The following is a 12,321-nucleotide window of genomic DNA, read 5'->3' on the forward strand; positions in this document are numbered from 1 at the left end:
CGAATAAAGAAAAAGTACCACAAAGTCTCCCCATAGAATTCTCACTTACTTAGGACCATATATGCTTAATTTCATGTTTCTAAGTTCATTGTTATAGAAAATTCAAAAAAGTACTATTAGAATAAACAAAAAGTACCAAAAAGTCTCCCCCTAGAATTCTCACTCACTTAGGACCATATATGCTTAACTTCATATTTCTATGTCCATTATTACAGAAAATTCAAAAAGTACCATTCGAATATAGCAAAAGTACCAAAAAGCAGTCACTCCGGTCTTAATTTCATGTTTTTAGGTTCATTGGTGAAGAAGTTACAAAAAGTACCATTCGAATAAAGAAAAAGTACCAAAAAGTCTCCCCCTAGAATTCTCACTCACTTAGGACCATATATGCTTAATTTCATGTCTCTAAGTCCATTGTTAAAGAAAATTCAAAAAAGTACCATTAGAATATAGAAAAAGGACCAAAAAGCCCAAACTTGTGGTTTCCCACTCACTCGGTTCCATATAAGCTTTATTTCATGTTTCTAGGTTCATTGGTGAAGAAATTACAAAAAGTACCAATCGAATAAAGAAAAAGTACCAAAAAGACTCCCCCTAGAATTATCACTTACTTAGGACCATATATGCTTAATTTCATGTTTCTAAGTCCATAGTTATAGAAAATTCAAAAAAGTACCATTAGAATATAGAAAAAGTACCAAAAAACCCACACTTGTGGTTTCCCACTCACTCGGTTTATATATAAGCTTTATTTCATGTTTCTAGGTTCATTGGTGAAGAAATTACAAAAAGTACCATTCCAATAAAGAAAAAAGTACCAAAAAGTCTCCCCCTAGAATTCTCACTCACTTAGGACCATATGTGTTTAATTTCATGTTTCTAAGTCCATTATTATAGAAATTTTAAAAAGTACCATTAGATGAACAAAAAAGTACCTATAGTACAGTTCACACATTTTGGTACCTAAATATTATCCCCTATTCCTAACACTAACTTCACTCAAATACATATCAGCTAACTTTAATGTCGATAACTGAAATAATTTAAATTTTAAAAAAGTACCATTAGGAGAAAAGTACCAATTTCCCTCTTCTTACTTGAACTCCCCTCAAGTTTGAAATTTAAAAATATTCCATTTTGCCAAAATTGTTTATGCTACAGGCATGTATCAAAAAATTAAAATCTGTGTTAATGTGCCCAAGAATAAATATGTTTTAAAAAAAGTACCAAACTGTTTACCCGGATTTGGCCCTTGGTACTCGAGTTCCAAATAACACCCTGTTAGTTAATTTTTGTATGAATCCAGGAACCAACGTTAAAAAAAATTATCAAAATTGGCTTAATAATTTCAAATATAATGTATTTTCCCGATTTTATCCCCTTTTGGTACCTTTTTTATCCCCATTGAGGTGGTACAATTTCATTGAAATAAATTTCTGTAACGTGGTGGGAGCTCATAATAAAATATTCGAATGTCTATGTCAAATTATAGAAAAACATATTTTATGAAAAAGTACCAAAAATTAACACAATTTTTGTCCCTTAAAGGTTCGAATTTCCAAAAAGTACCAAACTTATATTTTTTATTTTTTGTTAATTAAAGAATACGATTTAAAATTTGTTTCTATGTTTATTGGTTTAAAAGATACATAGGGTGCAAAAAAAGTACCAAAATACAGTTTTTACCCGTTTTCTCCCCTAAAAGTTTCGAATTTCCAAAAAGTACGAAACACCTGTCAGCTTATTTTTTAAATGGAGTAACATGCTATTTTAAGTTTTTTTATATCTTTATTAGTTTTGAAGATATAAGGTTACCGAATTTACCCGTTTTTACCCTTTTTTACCCCCTAAACGTTCGAATTTCCAAAAATCCCTTCTTATCGGATCGTTTTGGGGAGGGAGGAACCCACAGTTAAAATTTCGTGATTCTAGCTTCAGCCGTTTGGGCTGTGCGATGATGAATCAGTCAGTCAGTCAGTCAGTCAGTCAGTCAGTCAGTCAGTAACGTTACTCTTTTATATATATAGATTAACAAAGTAGATAGTAGTGCTAGTATGAATAAGATTCGATAAGGCATATTATTTTTTCCATTAATGCCGAATTCTGTGGTAATAACACATATTTAGTTACCTATAATTGCAAGGTCCTTAAATAACTTGTTATTATCACGGAATTCTAATGAATTGTGTTTAGCTTGGTTATAGATTGTATCATGGTCAAAACTGGTGTTTCTGTACAATCAATCATTCGTATCATAGCCCAGGAGAATCTGCTTTAAGAATGAACAATTACATGTTGGTCTGCCAATATGTATAGTACAATTATTTAACTTTGGTTTCGACTTACTGTAAGATCGGACTAAGAAACATGTTATTATCTTAGGTGTCTAATAACCTCTAGCTTTGTATGGCATAGTTCCCCAAAAGTTCTGATGAGGTTGCACCTAACAATAGGGTAATGACGGTTACAAATGTAACCAGCTAGAAACGTAAGTTTTTAGTCGAACCAAACAAATAATTATTCATTCTAAAAGCTATGGATTTCACGGGTTTATGACAAGAAAGAAAGATAGTACAGAACCCGATACTGCTCATGATACCTCTATAACCCCGCCACACAGTAATTCATTGCAATTAAATAAGAAAATAATTTCAAGAAAAATATGCGATTAGATCTAGCTAATGACCGCGACGGTACTAAAACCAAAAAAAAAACGTAACATCTTCAAGATAATGTTTTCATTAAATGACCATCACCGTATATGTTTTCGACTTTATTTAACTGAAATAACTTTAAATTCTATATTAATGCCTTTTTAATGAGAACATCTAGTATTTCATTATGAAATACTGATGATATAAAACATTTTATTTTGCTACAACTTGCTGTAAGATCGGTCTCAAATGAATGTTACCAATCTAAATGCCTAACAGTTCCTTAATGGCATAGTTCCCCAGGGCGTTACTAAGGAATTGCATTTATAGTTTGGTGACGGTTACAAAAAGTAACCAGTTTAGAAACGTTAGCGTTTAGTTGGCAAAACAATGAAAAAGATTTTTAAAGGCATAGTTCAAAAATTAAAATTATTTCAATAAAACAAAGTTGAATTACATATCAGTCATAAGTTATCAATAAAAACATGAAAAGAAAATGATTTTCTTTTCTAAAACGTACGGACTCTCTTGGACAGAAATGTTAGGACTAGAACCACCAAAGATATTAAAGCTATTGCTTTAGATCTTTGGCGTGAAATACCCCTAACGATTTCCCCTGAAAATCTTCGACCTCATATAAACTGTTACCGACTGGTCTTACAATCCGACATTTGAGAAACTTTCGAGCAAATTTAGCATTAAAATTATTCTTAAAGTCACTTTGTTGGAAGTTGCGACGGTACACTTCCTGACCGGGTACGAATTTAACCTGCCGACAGCGCGTGTTATAAGTTTTCTCGTTTCGAGCGTAGGCCTTATGTAGATTTTCGCGTATCTTTTGCCGGATAAGTTCCATTCTTGCTTGTTTATGGATAACGTTCATTTCCGCGTCGTTTAAACTTTTGAGTTTACGCGCCAAACTATACACACTACCATGTCCAATCATATTCATGCCAAATAAGGCAAAATATGGCGTTATACCAATCGATGTCTGCACCGAAGATCGTAATGAAAACTCAATTTCTGACAATTTCTTACGGCTGCCAGAATCGATTGGTTCACGCGTTCTGACGCATTCGCTTGTGGTGAGTGTATAGCCGTGCGAATATGTTTTAACCCAAAGTTTTTTACCATATCCTCAAATTCCTTGCTCACAAACTGTTTTCCGTTGTCGGATACAATTGTTTCTGGAGTACCGAATTTATAAAAAACCTCCGAAATTAAAAATTTGATGACGTTTTTAGCGTTGGCCTTCGGTAAGGCTTTCAAGAAAACATATTTTGTGAGGTGGTCTAAAACGATAAAAATGTACACGTTTCCGTTTTTAGATCGCGGGTAAGGACCAAGAAAATCTATGAATATACGCTGGAATGGTCTTTCACTTCTTGTTTCGGCACCCATTGGTGACCTAAGCGTTATATTCGCAGGTTTAACTTTCTTACAAGTCTGGCAGTTTTTCACAAATTTCTAACATGCACTTTCTGATTTGGCCAATAAAAATATTCTTTTACTCTATACAGAGTCTTACCGACGCCTCCATGCGACGCTTGTGGAGAATCATGACATGCTTTAATGATGTCCTCTGTCAGATCTAACGGTACCCATAACTTCCACGCGAAATCTTCATTCGTAGCTATACCGTCGTAAGGCTTAGTACGTTTGTAAACAAAACCATCGACGACCTTTAAATCCGGCAATTGATCAGCATTTTTCTCGACCGTTTCCATCAGACTTAAATAATCTTCGGACCGAAAAGAAACTGAAGTTAGGTCAATGAGTTTAGGTACGTTTAACGAGATTTCATCCATATCATAGCGATAGAGGGTATCGGGTACTACATTTTGCTTCCCCTGCCTGTGTTCAATCGTAAAATCGTACGATTGCAGATGTAAACTCCATCTAGCTAAACGACCTGTCAAATCTTTATGACTCATGAGCCACTTCAGACTACTATGGTCCGTAATGACGGTAAAAGGCATTAACTCTATGTAGGGCCTAAACTTCTTAATCGCCAAGACTACAGCTAAACATTCTCGTTCAGTTACAGAATAGTTTTTCTGCGCTGACGTTAGTTTGTGTGAAAAGTAGGCTATTGGGTGCTCTCCATCGGAATCATCCTTCTGGAAAAGTACGGCACCAATACCTACGTCAGAAGGATCACACTGAACGAAGAAATGTTTGTTGAAGGCAGGATGATTAAGGAGTGGACTCGAAACTAGAGCTTCCTTGAGACGATCAAACGCGACCTCCGAAAACTTGAATTGTTTACCCTTCTTCAGCGTTTCAAAGATTGGGGCTGCAATGGTAGCATAGTCTGGTATAAATTTCCTATACCAGCCTGTTGCTCCCATGAAGCTCCGCACCTGTCTTGCTGTCTTAGGGTAAGCAAAACGAGTAATGGTTTCTACTTTGGACGGATCAGGTTTCAGTTTGCCACCTCCAACTATGTATCCTAGATATCTTAACTCCTTAAAACAAAATTTAGACTTCGCCACATTGATGGTCAGACCTGCGTTTGCTAAACAGATAGATACGCGTTTCAACAATTCCAGATGTGTCTCGAAATCTGGAGATACAATCAAAAGATCGTCCAGATAGACGAAAACCCTATCACGAAGTGCTGCGGGGATCACTTTATCCATTAGACGGCATAACCTTTGGGCAGCATTACACAACCCAAAAGGCATGACCGTAAAATGGTAAAGAGGTCGTCCTGGCACCGTGAATGCGGTTTTCTCCTTACTAGATGATTCTAGTGGTATCTGCCAGAACACGTCTTTTAGGTCGACACTAGAGATGTATATCGTGTCTCCCAAACGACTGAGCAAACCTTCGATGTGCGGCAATGGATAGGCATCCTTGACTGTCAGTGCATTGAGCTTACGTGCGTCCAGGCACAGCCGGTTTTTCTCGCCCCTGCGGACCAGAGTAACCGGATGACTCCATGGACTTTCACTAAGCTCAATCACACCAAGGTCAAGCATCCTATCGAGCTCCGCGTACATCAACTTTTGCACTGCCGGGGAGACAGGATAGTGACGATCTTTAACTGGAATTGCATCTCGAGTATCTATCGTATGCATTTCCAAATTTGTTTTTCCTAAGCCTTTTTTACTGAAGCAGGGTAACATTGATACGACGAAATCTAATCTTTGTCGCTGATCCGGGGTCAGCTTATGGGTCACGACATCTAGGGTACTATCAGCCTCTTCGCAGAGACTAACTCCATTGGTTGTAAGACTCTCGAGACTGGCAAACATTTTAAAAACCTTCATAAAATCGACCCCCAAGAAGAGCTCTCGATTCAGAGTAGGCACTAAATAGAATGTGATAACATTTACCGCCTCACGAAACCTAACTTCAGCCCTAACTCGACCGACTATGGGATGGACCGTTCCATCCGGTGTTTTTATTACCGTTCTGAACTCATTTATCGCGAGACCGGTTTTTGTGACAAACTCCATACAATTACGGCCGAGACAAGTTACCGTAGCCCCACTGTCAAGTAGACCTACGATATCTTGACCACCTATATTGATTTTTGTATAAAGTCGAGAATCTTCACCTTCGTAAAGCGAAGCTGACGCGATCTCGTTACGCAGTCTTTTCCTAATTCTGTATCGTTCGCGGGACTTTTTAATCTTATTTGATACTTTGCCGAATATTCTATTTTTGGCCTCATTATACTCTCGAATTCGAATATGTAGAGGTTTGAGTTCCCTAAGATCTCGTTACGCAGTCTTTTCCTAATTCTGTATCGTTCGCGGGACTTTTTAATCTTATTTGATACTTTGCCGAATATTCTATTTTTGGCCTCATTATACTCTCGAATTCGAATATGTAGAATATGGCTCAAACTCCGACCTATTCGAATTCTTTAAAACCCTTATTTCCGCTCTCACTTGTTGTTGCTGTTGTTGTAGACCTACTTCTACTGGGCCTACACATCGGTGGACCTCGCCTCCCCAGTTCGAGACGGGTTCCTGGGTCGGTTTCCCTGGCATTTTGGACATTTAGGGGCCACCACATTTTCCCTACCACACCTAAAACAAAATGTCCTAGTTATGGGTTCGGGACAATCCATAAAGCTATGGCCAACGACATTGCAATTCCAGCAAGTGTAATGACTGGTTGACCGAATACCATCTACCTCCAAGTCTATCAACGACTGCTCAGCTTCCACACAGTACAAATCGTTTACCCGTTGAGCTGACCGTTGATACATTTGTCTCTGGTTGGCTAGCAAGTTCTCAGCTCGCCTTACTTCTCTGCAGAATTCTGACAGAGTTTTCAACCTCACTGAGAACATCATCTGCGCCAGCGATGGTTTTAGATTGCCTCTCATGATCTCTACAATCTGCTCTTCAACATATGGATATTGCTGCTGATTTCGCAATTTTATCACAGCATTATAGAACTCCTCGAAGGTTTCTTGTGGCAGCTGCCGGCGATTTAAAATGCGCATTTGTATTTCATGTTCTTGCTCGAACCGACGATACTGTGCCAATAGAGCTCTCTCTAGTTCCTCCCAGGTGTTTATATGGACGATTTTTCGGTAGTCCCAGTACCAATCCAGGGCTGGACCTTCCAGCAGTAGATGGAAACTGCGTAGGATCTCGTTGTCTGTGCAGCTGTAATCTCTTCTCAGCGCTCCCACTCTAAAGATAAATTCCTGCACATTCATAGTTTTATTTGTGCCATTAAACTTCACACCCCATTTAGCCAATTTAAATTTGTCTAGTGGCTCAGGTTGTCTTCGCATAGACATTGCCAAGTTGTAGCTTTGTGGTTGTTGTGGCGGTGGTTGAGCTGCTGACCCAGACCAGGCGTCCTGTGGATACCTAGGCTGGGTGTTCTCATACCTTTGATACCCTTGGTATGGAGCTTGGGTTTGTGACGGCGGTAACTGTGGTGGCTGGACATACGTTGGAGCTGGTGGTCGTTGATATGGCAGAGGATTTTGCTGCTGCAGAAGTGACTGTTGATGTTGGTATTGCGTTACTGCTGGTGTTTGGCGTGTATATGCCTCAACCAACTGTGGTGCATGTTGCCCTATTGGTACGCAATTTGGTGCTGGTATCAGTGGTGGTGGCTGGGCATAACTTTGTTGCACATGTGGTACCTCTGGCTGCACATATGGTACCTCAGGATGCACATACCTCGATGTGTTAGCTTCCCGCAAGGTTCCTGATGCCTCAAGTGGTGGTAAATCATCATTTACTCGAGAAGTAGGCGTTTGTATTTGGTTCTGAGCGGACAGAGATAAAATGAGCTGTTTGACGTCATTGAGTGCCTTTTGTATCTTATCGTCCACTTCTTTCATCAGTTGTATTTGTTGCAAACCGACCGAAGCACTCAGAATATTTTGCACGTCTCTCACCTGTAGTGCCTGTTCCGCTCGTTGGTTACCTTCTCTCACTTCTCTGCGTATGTTCTGAGCTGTCTCACTCAAGAACGTCGGGGAAATCACAGTCTGATCTGCCTCAGAACTGATGGACAGATCATGTGATGCTTGTGTGCTGAGTACTGGGTTGGTCATACTGAATGCCGTGGTAGTAATCGTACTGACTGCAGGATTACTAACAGTAGCGATAGACTCGGTGGTAGGAGTATTGGTGGAACTAGTCGTAGCTATGGCGTTGTTGTGCTGTAACCGACTCGCACTACGTGTTACAACCATGAAATCGAAAACTTTAAATTATATCTGAATAATTTTTAGTGAAAAGGTTTTTAAAATATAATCAAATTTCGCACCAAATTCAAACACACAGAATCTTTTGCCGAAAAATAAAAAAAGGTATATTAAAAAAACAATTTTGCCTTTTCATGGAAGGAAAAGCTAAACTAAAATGAAAAAATTCAAAAAAAATAAAATTATCAAATAATAAAAAAATCAAAATAACTAAAAATTCAAGCAAAATAATTCAAGAAAAATATAAAAATCAAAATAATATGGAATAAAATCAAAACCAATAAAAAATTCAAATAAAAAATACGATAATTAAATAAAAATTCAAAATAGCAAAAAAAAATCAAATATTAATCAAATAAATATTAAATAAAAATCAATCAAAAAAAAAAAAATAGTGAATCAATGATATGCGGGCGGCTTTTTCGGGAAAATAAAGCTTGCAGGTAAGGATTTCACAATTTACATTGCTGATTTGTGTATAAATATGACCTAATCCTTTTCTTATCTGGTTTCAGGAGATGCAGTAATAAAAAAAGGAATTCAAAAGGATTTATATGCAAAATGGATTTGCACCGCGTGATTCTTAGGGTGCAGCTAAAAATTTGGATTATCACCCTAGCACAATTAGGACTACCCTAATCATCTTGCGGTGGACAAAAAGGTAATTATTAAAGCAAACTATTATCATTTATGGCTGGTATAGCTATCCTTCCCTCACAACTCGAGCAAATCTACCTTTGGTTAACTATTGATATAACTCTTATGAGAGCCTCAAGCTGTTAGGAAAGGATAGGCTGATGAATCCATAATGCTACATGACTATATTGCCCACACCATACGTCGCAACGCGAATTAGACTATATTGTCCAAATATTCGGGACTTACGTTGATGTGAACAATATTGGTCATGCACCATTAAGGATTCATACCTATGGAGATGTAAACAAAACTTAAAAAAAAAAACAAGTAAGAGTGCTATATTCGGCTATGCCGAATCTTATATACCCTTCACCTTTGTTGTGGATGCATTATTATTTTTTATAATTAGTATATATGTATGTACATTGCCCACTTTCAGCGTACAGCATCCTAAATTTATCAAGAACACAAAAAACCACAACAACGCCAAACGAAACAAAACACCAAAAGAAAAAAATACGCAAGCCAATGAAACCAACACACATCCAAACATACGTTTAATTGTATAAAAAACAACAACGCCAAAAGAAACAAAACACAAAAGAAAAACAAAATACGCAAAGCCTGCACATCCAAACATACGATTTGTTGCTTTTTTGTCAAAAAAAACAACACACAACCAAACAAACGTTTAGTTGTATAAAAAACAACAACAACGCCAAAAGAAACAAAACACAAAAAAAAACAAAATACGCAAAGCATGCACAACCAAGCATACGTTTTGTTGTTTTTTTGTCAAAGCATGCAATACATTGTGTTTTTTGATGAAATTTTCAGAGGTTGTCTCGGATTTTTGCTCATATCTCCGTTATTTATGGACGGATTTTGCTGATTTTAAATAGCAAAATTCTCGAAAGTATGTCTGACAGAATTGTTGAAGATTTGGATCCCGGAGATATCTGGGGCCTTCAGAAAATTGATTTCAACAGACAGACAGACAGACGGACAGACAGACAGACAGACAGACAGACAGACAGACAGACAGACAGACAGACGGACATGGCTTAATCGACTCCGCTATCTATAAGGATCCAGAATATATGTATATACTTTATAGGGTCGGAAATGAAAAATGTAGAAATTACAAACGGAATGACAAACTTATATATACCCTTCTCACGAAGCTGAAGGGTATAATAATCTCTCAAGTTATTTGCCCCACTGCGTCGCTACAGCTTAGGGACTCTTGGTATTAACCTAACTGGTCTTACGCAGGGGAGACAAACAAATTTCGAACAAAATGATAAAGTTAAAATAATCAGGCTATTGTCTTACTTCGGGCCCCACGTTGGGCGCCATTTATGTAGTGGTGTGGTGGTCAGCTGTTTGTTTAAAAGAAGACAAACAGAAAACAAAATAAACAAAAAGGGACTGAGTGGCCAGATTGCTAGCGGCGCTGGTATGCCCGCGTATTGCGCGACTAAAGCTCGCCGGATGGGGTGGTTCTTGCCGGCAATCTGGACCACGGACACACACTGACACAAAATTCATACCAGCATTTGGGGTATTTAATAGAAAAAAGGGCCAAAAGTAGTCCTGCATCTCCCTACGGTCATACCTATACACAAATTATGACCCTCCCTCTCGAGGATTCATCCCTCTCGAGGATTGTTAAAATCTTTTAAGATTTTAACAAACTTTAGTTTTTAAATTTTGTGTTTCAAGTTCCATTTAAGTTTTTTTTTTTCTATTTCAAGTTTTCCCTTTTATTTCAGGTTCACGATATATAGCTAGCTGGACTGATCTCCCAAGGATGGAAGTTTATCGACGACAGGTGGTTGCAGGATGGTTTTCTGTCCGTCCGTTTTATAGTTTGTTCGGGTATTTCAGGTGAGTAACAAAAAAAATATATTATAATTACCTTTTAAATAATTTGTTATTTTTTTTTCTCTGTATATACTGGTTTCCGGCAACCTATGAGTTCATATCTACCGCGGGATTATTCTTAACTAGGCCTGAGCTCAATCCTATCTTTCTCGCGCACGCTTGGACCAATTTCATCCAGCGGACTGGCTTCGAGCAACTAACGTAAGGTATGCCTATAAACGAATATATAGCTAGATATATATTTCCCCTTTTTTTTTGTTTACTAAATTTTTTTTATTTTTTTTTTTTATATATAGAAATTATCTAAAAGGACAGGTTCTGTTCGTCCTGTCGTTCGGGTAAGAGGTACACTTACTAGGTCGAAAACCTTAATACCTGGGCACCACAGGACTGATGGTGCGGATCTGCCAAAGTAGTCCCACGATGGATGGAACTGGCGATGGCGTGGCTCAGCGTTGGCTGATTTAGTTTTAAGTTTCTGTTTTATTTAGCTTTAAGTTTAACTTTATTTAGTTTTAAGTTTTATTTTAAGTTTTGTTTTAAATTTGTAAGTTATTAAATGAATAAAAAAAAATATTCAATTTAAATTCAGATATTGCTTTTGCTGACGGCCACGGGCTCCACCTTCTTCTTAGGCAGGAAAAAATGAAAAAGGACAGCATTTTAGCTTTTAGGGACCGAGAAACCTCGGTTGCCAATATGGTTCCCAATATATTCTTTTAATTTCAGCCATTTGCAGTGTAGTTCTTTGTTTTTGTTTATATTTTCCAGCTGTCAAATTGTTTACATCCCCGCGTTGCCAACTTTCTTTTCGTATTCTTCTTTTTAAATTTTGCCCTACTACAGGGTGCACACGACATATTTGAAAGTTAAGGATCAACATACAGGAATAAATATTCTTATTTTCGCATTTGAACGTGTGTTATATTCATACAATTTTGTTTGTCTATTCGGCATAGCCAAATGTAACATTCTAAGTAGTTTTTTGTGTCAAACGTATGTATTTTTTAAATTAAAAATGTTAGCCATTTTTTAACCACTTTTTAGCCCTTTTTTAGCCTTTTTTTCTAAGTATTTAGCCCTTTTTGTTCACCATGAATTGGCAACACTGAACCATACTATAGTGATTACATCGAAAAATGTTAATCTTCAAAGTATTATAGCAAATAGTATTGAAAAAGTAGATTTAAATATCATATTCAATGTTTTTTTGCTGGACTTAGCATGTTTTCTTATTATTATTTTTTTTGTGGAGTTAGCACTTTTGCGTAGCACTGAAAATCACCAGTTAGAAACAAAATAACAATATTTTTTATTTCAAAATATGTATCTTATGTTTTACTATCTTTCTGCATCAAAATCTTAATTTCAATCAAAAGTGGACTTGTTACGTTTGCGTACTAAGCTAGCGAAATTCATTATATACTATAGAAAAAGTTACATATATTT

The 12,321-nt window shown here is 37.1% G+C and overlaps 1 long non-coding RNA gene across 1 annotated transcript; it reads left to right on the plus strand.

Moving 5' to 3' along the window:
- The first annotated feature begins 6,530 nt into the window (after positions 1 to 6,530).
- LOC135962126 (uncharacterized) lies at positions 6,531 to 11,459 on the plus strand. The gene is made up of 2 exons (XR_010576627.1): positions 6,531 to 9,007; positions 10,761 to 11,459. It is a non-coding gene; the product is annotated as an uncharacterized LOC135962126 (long non-coding RNA).
- Positions 11,460 to 12,321: the final 862 nt, after the last annotated feature.

Source organism: Calliphora vicina, chromosome 5 (assembly GCF_958450345.1).
Source record: "Calliphora vicina chromosome 5, idCalVici1.1, whole genome shotgun sequence".
In the NCBI taxonomy this organism is placed as follows: Eukaryota; Metazoa; Arthropoda; class Insecta; order Diptera; family Calliphoridae; genus Calliphora; species Calliphora vicina.